Consider the following 13358-nt stretch of genomic DNA (forward strand, 5'->3'; position numbering starts at 1 on the left):
ATAGATCAAATCCAGCATCGAACATGATCGAATAACCCCACACGCTCTACTATTTATTTTCTTCCAAATCTTATCCTCCATGTCTTCAGGTTTCTCTTGTAACTCAAGAGTCTCCTCCAAATTTTGGGCGTCTAATGCATCCATCACTTGACACCTTCACAAACTGAAACTTGTCTTACCATCAAATTATTAAGCATCAGTTTTTGTATTATTAACGCTCAACCCTTGTATCACCTTTTAAAGAGACGATCCCGATGTACTTGTTTCACCCATGTTGATAATCCAATCTCTTCAAATGAGAATCCAAGCCCTAGCTTTCTTCTCTAAATCGAACACCAAGTCAAACCCAGAGCTCTGATAGCACTTGTTGTGCGCAGCGAAACCGAAGGCACACAAATACAAAGGAAATTGGAATACTTATCAACAACCAAACAAGTAACACAAATGCAAGATAACAGATTTTACGTGGTTTGGCAAATCTACCTATGTCCATGGGAGCGGCACAATAATTTCTTATTAATAACAAGAAATTACAAATAAGAGAGTGGATCTCAAACTTGAGATCTCTCAAACAAATAGCAATTGATTTAAATCTAAAATCAATGCTCAAACACTCTCTCTCTATTACAATAACTTCCCCAATTAATATTCACCAACTCCTTCTCAATAGTAAATGAGAACAGGGACAAAAGGGAATAAAAATCAAAAATTTCCCAAACTGCAGAGAGAACGGAAGCTCAAGAAATTGCCGCCGCCAATCTCTTCTTCTCTCTCTGCTCTCGCGCTCACTAATTCGCGCACGAATAAGGTTTCCCTTTTATAGGGAAACCCTAGGGAGGTCGGTCTATGCGCTCTAGCTACACTCCAGCTAGCTCCAACCATGCATAGGCGAAGTTCACTCTGCTGTAGGTGAGATCATGGGGGAGGGCGACATCAACATGTGATATCCGCTACAGGCGAGTTCGATACACGTAGTAGGCGAGAACCGCTCGCCTCCCAAGCGCGACCTCGCCACACACTTCGCCTGCGATCTCGAACAGGTGACTTTCCTCGCCTCCTCAACTTCACCATCGACCTCTACAGGTGATCTTCCTCGCCTCCTCAACTTCGCCATCGAAGGCGAGCTTCGATCTCAGGTACGATTTGCTACACACCCCACCTTAAATATGTGACGTCCTTATCATGACATGACAATTAGCACATCCCGGTATCACTAGGTTATGTGCAATCTAGAGGTGGCTCCCACCGCACTCACGCAATATAGCACTTACCCCCACATAGCACTTAGCTCCATACTTCTGACTCGCAACTGCTATGATACAATTTGTCACGCCCTGGGCCGTTGGGCCCATTAGTGCAGTACAAGCCATGGGACCCACCAAGTGTAACACGTTTGGCTCAACCCACTGCCAAAACTAACTAGCTGTGGGCATACCTATTTAAGCAACTTAACTTCACACTCATTTTCTGATGTAGGACTAAATAAGAAACGAAGACATGATTATATTATTTTTAACCTTTAGATTGAAAAGGTTCTATTCAATTTATTTCATAGCATCAAGCTAAAAACTCATGAAGAAAGGAATGTAGAACATGTCCTGCAAACATATATGAACGAAGATAGACAGTATAATCTTTATCAAACCAGTAATTATTCATGATGTATTAGCCTCATGTAGAAAATTCCTGACTTTCAGCATGTAATCATTATTTAATTATTTCTATATAAGCCCCCCTAAAAAAAGCTTACTTTTGTATAAAAAAAATTTCACCGAAATGACCAGCCAGAAATCTTTGAGTTATTTCAACCAAAAAAAATCCACCACCAGGACATTAGGGAAAAATTCTTAGTGGAATATTACCCTGTGTACCTTAGATTAAGTTTAACGTTTTAAACCCAAGAGTACTTTATTTTTCTTTGAGTACTCCCACTTCTCTAAACGTGCTCTTGTCTGTTGCATCCCTTCTCCATTTGGGATAAATTTCATTAAGAATTTAGGATTGCTAAATAAATTAGTTCATGGAAATGAAAAAGAATTTTTCTTTTTCCTTGAAGCATTCTCTGCATTTTCTTAGTCTAATAGCTTCTGATTCTTTTTTTTAAATCAATATATACAATAAACTATGTCCTTCTATGTGTAAACACAAATAAAAGGGAAATATAAGATTTTCAATTATGCTTATATAGCATTAAAATTTTTTTAGATAACATCTAATCAATAAAAAGTTGGTATTCCGTTATAACAAGACTTGCCTCTCATCTAGAACTGAAAATACCTGTCCATGAGTGTGAGACAACATGGAGATATGAGCATTTTCCTACGCTAATTTGCATATTGCATTCAACAACTCAATCATCACAGGAAATATGATAGTGTTGAATGCTTCCTTCAGTGCCAATGCATGGGCTAAATTATTTATATCCTCTGATGTACAAGCAAAATGGAAAAACTCCAGTACCTAAAAAAGAATTTTGTAGAATCTGATGTCAAATATTAAGCATCAAATGAAATCTTTGAAACCACAGTTCTTCATAGTTATAAAAAGAGGAAGCATAGAGTACTCACAACAAGGAACATCAAAAACTTGTTGGACCCTAGAGGGGGGGTGATTAGGGTCAAGAGGCTATAATTATGCAATAAAAATTAAGGCAAGCAAACCATAATATTCTAATGTAATCAAAGTAGAGGAGATAGGGTTAGGAATCGTTATCCTTTGATGCGCGATGTGTTAACGAGGTTCGGTCCGCTGACCTACATCCCCGCTCCCCACTCTCGAGGAGAAATCCACTACACAACCCGGTTTGGAAGCCAGAACTTAGTCTACACAGCGATCCCCTCATGATCTCACACTACACAGTTGATCTCACTAGATCACACTCCCTCACAGTTGATCTATACAAGATCACACTCACAAGATAGTAGAAATGGTGCAAGACTCTCTCTTTACAACGTCCCTATGGCAAAGAGAAAGAACACACTGAAGCTGGGAAGTGAACACACACAAAAACTCAGAGAAACAGGTTTTGAAAATATTGCACAGGAAAAACAACTTCTCTGGTTTTTACAAAGGCTGGGACACTGAGGAAGGAGAAGGGTATGTGTTTAAATAGGAGAAACCACCTATTTCAAAATCATAACCAAATCTCCCCAAAGAAGAAACAATCTTCCAGCAGACTGTGCCAAAGATCGTGTACAGTTAGCACAGTGACCCAGGCTAAAGACCGTTGAAAAAGTCCGTCGGTCGACCGACCGAAATTTCGGTCGATCGCGAGCCAGATCTGAAAACGAGAATTCAAGCAGAGACTTCTTCGGTCGACCGGTCCGGTCGACCGATGGAAATTTTGAGTTATCGATCGACCGTGGCGGTCGACCGACAAACTCTCTGCTGCCCACTGACGAATGAACACAGGTGCGGTCGACCGGTCCGGTCGACCGCATTCTGATACATTCCAAAATACTGATTTTGACACACTTTAACAATTTGTAAAATATTCATTTGACTTCTGAAAATTATGAAACTTTGTAAAATGTTTTTAATACTAAAAACAAATTGTTTAGAAAAGGAATTTTGCAAATAAGTCCTCATACTTATGAGAAATAGTATTTTATGAAAAACGCTTAAAAACATAAGTATGAAAACGTGTGTGTGATATCCCAATAGCTTCAAGTGAAATCGATAACTCTTTGCCTACATTCTAGCACTAGAGAGAAAATAAAAACTAGCCAATATCCTCATATAGAATGCAATTCTTGAGTCTTGATATAGATTGAGTTTGGATGAAGCTTCTATATGAATTTGTTGTTCTTGAAATAACATTGCTTCATCACTATGCCTCCTCCTCCTTTGGATATCATCGTTGTAGCGTATATTCCATCCAATCCTCCATAAATGGCACTAACATGCTTGATATATGTATTCACTACATTTTCACTTAATAAGCAATTAGTACCGATAATGGTGGTTGTAAAACATCATCAAAACATGAGGCTAACAATCTCCCCCTTTTTAATGATGATAACCAACCATTATATAAGAGCAAAAATAAATATAGCTTATAGATAGGTGCTCCCCCTATCTATGAGCTCCCCCTAAGTATATGCAACAAATGAGGAGATTTCTCTCCCCCTTTGTCACCATAAAAAATGGGGTAAAGAGAAATGAAAAATGCAACTAAACAAGCAAGCAATTTAGAACTTTCACATAGTGCATAAGCCCAAGCCATTTCTTATGCGATAAAAATCATCCTCTCCAAGAGGCTTAGTAAATATATCCGCTAATTGAGATTTTGTGTCAACAAATACTAGGGATACATCTTGTCTCTCTACATGATCGCATAAGAAATGATGGCGCACATCAATATGCTTGGTTCTAGAATGCAAAACCAAATTTTTTGAAATATTGATAGCACTTGTGATATCACAAAAGATTTTCATGTTTTGAAAATGCAAATCATAGTCAACTAAGCTTTGTTTCATCCATAAAACTTGAGCACAACATAAGCCGGCGGCAATATATTTCACTTCCGTAGTGGACAATGCAACACAATTTTGTTTCTTGGAAGCCCAAGAAACAAGTGAATTACCTAAGAATTGGCATGTTCTACTAGTACTCTTGCGATCTACCTTACATCTGACAAAGTCGGTATCACAAAAACCATATAAATCAAAAGAGGTGCTTTTTGGATAAAATAAACCAAGATTAAAAGTTCCATTAACATACTTAATGATCCTTTTAACCGCAATTAAATGAGATGCTTTAGGAGATGCTTGAAAACGTGCACATGCACACACACTAAACATGATATCGGGTCTACTAGCGGTGAGATAAAAAAGATTACCTATCATACCTCGGTATAGTTTTTGGTCCACATCTTCACCACTCTTATCCGCATCAAGCTTAACACTAGTACTTATAGGAGTAGGCGCATGCTTAGAATTTTCCAAATCGAATTTCTTCACCAATTCCTTCGCATACTTGCTTTGTAAAATGAATATCCCATCCTTAGTTTGCTTGACTTGGAGCCCGAGAAAGAATGTAAGCTCTCCCATCATAGCCATCTCAAAGTGATCCTGCATAACTTTAGAGAATTCCTTGCACAAAGATTCATTAGTCGCACCGAAAATGATATCATCCACATATATTTGAACTAAAATGAAATCATTTTTCCTTTTTCTCACAAAAAGAGTGTTATCAATTGTTCCTTTTGAAAAACTATTTTTAACAAGAAAACTAGAGAGACGAGCATACCAATCTCTGGGAGCTTGTTTCAACCCATATAAAGCTTTTTGAACCCGGTAAACATGATTAGGTAAACTATGATCTATGAAACAGGGGGGTTGCTCAACATATACTTCCTCTTCTATAAAACCATTTAAAAGGTACTTTTAACATCCATTTGAAATAATTTAAAATTTTTAAAGCTAGCAAATACCAAAAACATCCTAATAGATTCCAACCTTACAACCGGTGCAAAGGTTTCATCATAGTCTATGCCCTCCTCTTGATTGTATCCTTGGGCAACCAAACGAGCTTTATTTCTAGTAACAATACCATGTTCATCAAGTTTGTTTCTAAAAACCCATTTAGTACCAATAACACTAGCATTGTTAGGTCTAGGAACTAATTTCCAAACATCATTTCTTTGAAAATTATTTAGTTCTTCATGCATTGCCAAAACCCAAAATTCATCATTTAAGGTATCATTAATCTTTTTAGATTCTGGTTGAGATAAGAATGCAACATTACCACACTCACTCAAAGCTTTTAAGCGAGTAATAACTCCTTGTGAAGGGCTCCCAATAATTTGTTCCTTTGGATGGTTTGATGCGAATTTCCAAGCTTTAGGAAGTTCAACTTGTTCATGAGCATTGGAGCTATCCACATCCTTTTGAGCTTCTATAGAGGGAGTATCATTGATTTGTAAAAAGTCCAATCCTCCCTCAACATCATCATCATCATCTTTCCTAGGTAAAACAACTTGAGAACCAACATTAGTCTTATCAAAAGTAATGTTTATAGATTCTTCAACAACGAGACTTCATTTATTGAAGACCCTATAAGCCTTACTTCGAGGTGCATAACCCAAAAAAATACCAATATTAATTTTGGAATCAAATTTATCATGGTGATCTTTTATATTTAAAATAAAACATTTGCAACCAAAGTTACGAAAATAACCAATAAAAGGAGGTTTTCCATAAAAAAGTTCATAAGGAGTTTTCTTAAGTTTTGGTCTAATCAAAACACGATTTAAAACATGGCAAGCCGTATTGACGGCTTCCGCCCAAAAATATTTTGGCAAATCAAAAAAGTTTAGCATAGTGCGTGCCATCTCTTGTATGGTGCGATTTTTCTGTTCAACAACACTATTTTGTTGTGGTGTTATAGGAGCGGAAAACATATGTGTTATACCATGATGAGCACAAAAATCATAGAAAAATTCATTTTGAAATTCACCACCATGATCACTTCTTATTTTAATAACTTTCAAATATTTTTCATTTTCAATTCTTTTGACATGATTAGCAAATTCTTCAAAACATTCATTTTTCTTTGCAAGAAATATTGTCCATGTAAAACGAGAAAAATCATTAATAATCACAAAAACATAGTGTTTGCCTCCAAGAGAGGTAACACGCATAGGACCAAACAAATCAAGATGAAGTAATTGCAAAGGTTTAGAAGTCGATACCTCATTGATGGATTTGAAAGAAGATTTTGTTTGTTTACCTCTAGCACAATCCTCACATATGGTATCTTTGATGAAATGCAAGCTAGGTAACCCTTTTACAAGATTTCTCTTAGACAATTTTTATATTAACTCCATATTTGCATGTCCAAGTCTCTTATGCCAAATCCAAGGGTTTTCATCAATTGCCGCAAGGAACTTCACATCTTGATTCTCTAGTTCATTCATCTCAAAAATGTATACAGTAGCTTTGCGATTAGCAATAAAAATAATTTTTCCATCCATACTAATGATGCATTTATCCGGTTTAAAGGAAATATCAAAACCTTTATCACTCAATTGGCTAATGCTAAGAAGATTATGATTCAAACCATTTACTAAATAGACATATGATGTGAGCAACCACTATCAAAGTACCACATCTCCTTACGTCGTTGCCGTAATGTTCCCTATAAAAGATGAAGATGAAGATATAGTAGCTTTAGGTACCCAAGTCTTGGGTCCTTGGTGGTTAGTAGTCTTGGTACCCTTGGGTACCCATATCATTGCATAAAAATCATGGTTGTCTTTAATCCTACAATGAGCAGAAATGTGTCCATGTTTCATACAATATGTGCACACAAAATTTCTTTTGTATGTATGGGTGTGAGATCTATGAAATCTATTTCTCTCATGATGATGATAATTAGCATAAGCATGAGTGGGTCTAATCCTACCACTCTCAATTTCTAGTTTTTCAATCTTGGATCTTAATTGCTTATTCTCGAAATCGAGATCTCCTAGCAATTCATCTTTTAGTGCAAGAGAGGTTGTTAATTGTTCTAGCTTAATATCACTTGTACTTCATGTACTTTTCCTTGAGCTTGGGGCAATCCTTAGCGATGTGGCCCGGTTCATTGCACTCAAAATATTTACCTACATGAGAGGAAAACTTGTTGTTAGATCGAGGGTTAAATTTCTTGTTTATTTTTATGAGTCTAGAGATTCTTCTAGAGAGATGAGCCACTTCTCTAGAAAAATCAACTTCACTATCCGATGACGAAGAGGAGTTATCACTAGCTCCTTTGAGAGCTATGGTCTTCAACTTTGGTGATGGCTCCTCAACTTCCCGTGATGGCACTTCCTCCTTTTCCTTCCCCTTGAGCTTCTTCTCATGGACCTTGAGCTTCCCGATGCGGCTATCGAGAGCTAGAGTAGTAAGGTCATGAGCTTCCTCAATGGCCGTAGCTTTGGGTTTCCATGCCGGAGTCAAAGAGCGAAGTATCTTGTAGTTCATCTCTTGAATAGACAAATGTTTGTCAAGACCATGTAATTCATTAATGATATTAGTAAAACGGGAAAACATAGCATCAATGGATTCATTAGGAAGCATTTTAAAAAGCTCATAATCATGCATAAGCCCACTAATCTTAGATACCTTAACTTGGGGGGTTCCTTCATGTGTGATACATAATTTTACCCAAATTTCGTATGCAGTTGCACACGTGGAAACTCTATTGTATTCATTGGGGGAAAGACCACAAATTAAGGCGTTCATGGCCTTAGCATTGAGATTGGCTTGGTGCCTTTCTCCATCGGTCATGTTCCCGACTTTGGACTTCTCTACATATTTCTTTTCTATGAGCTCTAGGATGTCAAGATCAATGCAACGAAGGTAGATTCTCATCCTAGCCTTCCAATAAGCAAAATTACCTCTGGTGAAGAGGGGTGGCCTAGTGGTGGGTTGTCCTTCTAACATATGCATATTCGAAGAAGCCTCTATTAGATCTTTTCTCTAAGGCGATTAAACCAAAAACTAATATAGAGACCAAGGCTCTTATACCAATTGTTGGACCCTAGAGGGGGGGTGATTAGGGTCAAGAGGCTATAATTATGCAATAAAAATTAAGGCAAGCAAACCACTATCAAGGTACCACATCTCCTTACGTCGTTGCCGTAATGTTCCCTATAAAAGAAGAAGATGAAGATATAGTAGCTTTAGGTACCCAAGTCTTGGGTCCTTGGTGGTTAGTAGTCTTGGTACCCTTGGGTACCCATATCATTCCATAAAAATCATGGTTGTCTTTAATCCTACAATGAGCAGAAATGTGTCCATGTTTCATACAATATGTGCACACAAAATTTCTTTTGTATGTATGGGTGTGAGAGCCATGAAACCTATTTCTACCATGGTGATCATAGTTAGCATAAGCATGAGTGGGTCTAGTCCTACCACTCTCAATTTCTAGTCTTTCAATCTTTGATCCTAATTGCTTATTCTCGAAATCGAGATCTCCTAGCAATTCATCTTATAGTGCAAGAGAGGTTGTTAATTGTTCTAGCTTAATATCACAAGAAGCATGCAACTTTTTAAAAGAAGAATATTCTTTAGACGTTCTCTTAAATTCAAAGTTCAATTCTTCTAAGGCCGTAGCTATGTCACATTGCATGTAGAAAGATTCACTTTTAAATTCAAAGTTCAATTCTTCTAAAGCCATAGCTATGTCACATTGCATATAGAAAGATTCACTTTCGGCCTCGGATATTACCTCATGTTCATTTGCCATGAAACAAATGTTGGGGTCATGAAGAGCAAGTTTGGCTCCTTCTTCATTACTATCCGAATCACTTGGTTCGAATTCTTCCCATCCGGCATACATAGCCTTCTTCTTCTTGTACTTCATGTACTTCTCCTTGATCTTGGGGCAATCCTTAGCGATTTGGCCCGGTTCATTGCACTCAAAACATTTACCTACACGTGAGAAAAATTTATTGTTAGATCGGGGGTTAAATTTCTTGTTCATTTTTATGAGTCTAGAGATTCTTCTAGAGAGATGAGCCACTTCTCTAGAAAAATCAACTTCCCTATCCGATGACGAAGAGGAGTGAGTTATCACTAGATTCTTTGAGAGCTATGGTCTTCAACTTTGGTGATGGCTCCTCAACTTCCCGTGATGGCACTTCCTCCTTTTCCTTCCCCTTGAGCTTCTTCTCATGGACCTTGAGCTTCCCGATGCGGCTATCGAGAGCTAGAGTAGTAAGGTCATGAGCTTCCTCAATGGCCATAGCTTTGGGTTTCCATGCCGGAGTCAAAGAGCGAAGTATCTTGTAGTTCATCTCTTGAATAGACAAATATTTGTCAAGACCATGTAATTCATTAATGATATTAGTAAAATGGGAAAACATAGCATCAATGGATTCATTAGGAAGCATTTTAAAAAGCTCATAATCATGCATAAGCCCACTAATCTTAGATTCCTTAACTTGGGGGGTTCCTTCATGTGTGACACATAATTTTACCCAAATTTCGTATGCGGTTGCACACGTGGAAACTCTATTGTATTCATTGGGGGAAAGACCACAAATTAAGGCGTTCATGGCCTTAGCATTGAGATTGGCTTGGTGCCTTTCTCCATCGGTCATGTTCTCGACTTTGGACTTCTCTACATATTTCTTTTTTATGAGCTCTATGATGTCAAGATCAATGCAACGAAGGTAGATTCTCATCCTAGCCTTCCAATAAGCAAAATTACCTCTGGTGAAGAGTGGTGGACTAGTGGTGGTTTGTCCTTCTAACATATGCATATTCGAAGAAGCCTCTATTAGATCTTTTCTCTAAGGCGATTAAACCAAAAACTAATATAGAGACCAAGGCTCTGATACCAATTGTTGGACCCTAGAGGGGGGGTGATTAGGGTCAAGAGGCTATAATTATGCAATAAAAATTAAGGCAAGCAAACCACAATATTCTAATGCAATCAAAGTAGAGGAGATAGGGTTAGGAATCGTTATCCTTTGACGCGCGATGTGTTAACGAGGTTCGGTCCGCTGACCTACGTCCCCGCTCCCCACTCTCGAGGAGAAATCCACTACACAACCCGGTTTAGAAGCTGGAACTTCGTCTACACAGCGATCCCCTCATGATCTCACACTACACAGTTGATCTCACTAGATCACACTCCCTCACAGTTGATCTATACAAGATCACACTCACAAGATAGTAGAAATGGTGCAAGACTCTCTCTTTACAACGTACCTATGGCAAAGAGAAAGAACACACTGAAGCTGGGAAGTGAACACACACAAAAACTCAGAGAAATAGGTTTTGAAAATATTACACAGGAAAAACAACTTCTTTGGTTTTTTCAAAGGCTGGGACACTGAAGAAGAAGAAGGGTATGGGTTTAAATAGGAGAAACCACCTATTTCAAAATCATAACCTAATCTCCCCAAAGAAGAAACAATCTTCTAGCAGACTATGCCAAAGATCGTGTACAGTTGGCACAGCGACCCAGGCTAAAGACCGTTGAAAAAGACCGGTCGACGGATCGAAATTTCGGTCGATCGCGAGCCAGATCTGAAAACGAGAAATCAAGCAGAGACTTCTTCGGTCGACCGGTCCGGTCGACCGATGGAAATTTTGAGTTATCGGTCGACCGCGACGGTCGACCGACAAACTCTCTGCTGCCCACTGACGAATGAACACAGGTGCAGTCGACCGGTCCGGTCGACCGCATTCTGATACATTCCAAAATACTGATTTTGACACACTTTAACAATTTGTAAAATATTCATTTGACTTCTAAAAATTGTGAAACTTTGTAAAATGTTTTTAATACTAAAAACAAATTGTTTAGAAAAGGAATTTTGCAAATAAGTTCTCATACTTGTGAGAAATAGTATTTTATGAAAAACGCTTAAAAACATAAGTATAAAAACGTGTGTGTGATATCCTAATAGCTTCAAGTGAAATCGATAACTCTTTGCCTACATTCTAGCACTAGAGAGAAAATAAAAACTAGCTAATATCCTCACATAGAATACAATTCTTGAGTCTTGAAACTAGCTAATATCCTCACATAGAATACAATTCTTGAGTCTTGATATAGCTTGAGTTTGGATGAAGCTTCTATATGAATTTGTTATTCTTGAAATAACATTGCTTCATCACTATGCCTCCTCCTCCTTTGCATATCATCGTTATAGAGCATATTCCGTCCAATCCTCCATAAATGGCACTAACATGCTTGATATATGTATTCACTACATTTTCACTCAATAAGCAATTAGTAGCGATAATAGTGGTTGTAAAACATCATCAAAACATGAGGCTAACAAAACTCACCTCAGCAATTTCAGCATTGGATTGATATTTCTGTTTCAAGAAGCATTCCACTGCCTTAACATCGTGGTTAGTTACTTTTTCAATCTTTTTCACTTCTAGAGCATCAGCTTTGCTGAAACCACTAACTATACTTTCTAAATAAGACTTGGCATTCTCGCTAAAGCTTTGAACCTCCTTGATTTCAGGTATTTCTAATAATTTTAGCAACCATTTTACATAAAAAATAATCGCTTCAGATTAGCATTTTGCACTAAGTAGCCAACATGAAAATAACTATAGTGGCTAGCTTTGTCAGATCATGATGGGTAATGGAGAAAGAGGTAAACCTTTTTTACTTGTAAGTTACCTCTTTCTCCATTACCCAAGACATGACTACACTATGATAATTTTTAATGAAGACTGCTACCTATATCAAAGTAGAGGCTGGACATTTTGTCAAATTGTAAAAGAAAGCACACTAATAAGCATGACCTAAATAAACAATGTTCGATGGACTCATACAGAAACTGCTAATACTACATCATATGCAAATTTATTAGAAGAGGGGTACTATTGTCAGATATGCATATCAAATATAAATATCCCAACGGTTCACAGAACATTTTAGGCACAACTTTAAACCTTTTGAGCTAACTAAGGCTTTAAACCTTTTATCTAAATACCTGAGACATATTATGATTTGTATGCCAGACGAACAAGGATATCCAATCAACAACCACAGTTTCTTAATGCTTTACCAGAGACATTTCTTTATCATTCGCTACAAAAACGATTGTATAATCTACATTTAAATATGAAACCATTATTCTTAAAAAAACATAATGTAAGACTAACACTGTGCACTAGTGTTAAATAAAAAAGCACTAATTAAATATGTATTCTTATAGGATAATTTAATGAAAGTTACCTCGACCATTACACGATAACGGATTAACCCATATTCACTAAAGAATGGGTGCAAATCCTTGACTTTCTGCAAATATGGGCCATCTAAAGGTGATAGAGCCATAATGCTAAAAGACTCAAGATCAACAACCTCCTCTTCATGATGGTGCTCCATCTAAATCATTAAAGTTCACACAGCCAAAACATATTCAACAAGTTGTTCAAATATGAGGAAAATTAAAGAAAAAGGATCACCAAAAAAATTAGATCATTCCGGATCAAACTTAATCAGCATTGAAGATTCATAAGCTCAATTATTGGATTGAATACAGCTCACTATAAATTAGGGATTGCCAAAGGATCATCTTAATTTATTTAAAAAAATTAAAAACCTAAAATTCAAAATACAACAGTGGAAGCCCTACATTACAAATCCAGAAGAAGAATAAAAAAGTGACCTATAGCATATGATATTTATTATTTACTAAAAGTTTTTTGCTCTATACCAAAATATTCCCTCTCGTAAACAGCTCACTTTGTTTATAAGTTTATTCTGAATCACTTTTTTGCTCCTTTAATGTCAATTATAAGTTTATTCTGAATCACTTTTTTCCTCCTGGAGCGCATAGACCGACCGCCCTAGGGTTTCCCTGATAATCATATTTTATTACAGTTTTA

General features: G+C 37.2%; 1 pseudogene; it reads right to left on the minus strand.

Annotated features, from left to right (window-relative positions):
- LOC109845916 overlaps window positions 1-12855 on the minus strand; it is a 32626-nt pseudogene extending 19771 nt beyond the window's left edge.

The sequence above is a fragment of the Asparagus officinalis genome, chromosome 6 (assembly GCF_001876935.1).
Source record: "Asparagus officinalis chromosome 6, Aspof.V1, whole genome shotgun sequence".
Classification (NCBI taxonomy): domain Eukaryota; kingdom Viridiplantae; phylum Streptophyta; class Magnoliopsida; order Asparagales; family Asparagaceae; genus Asparagus; species Asparagus officinalis.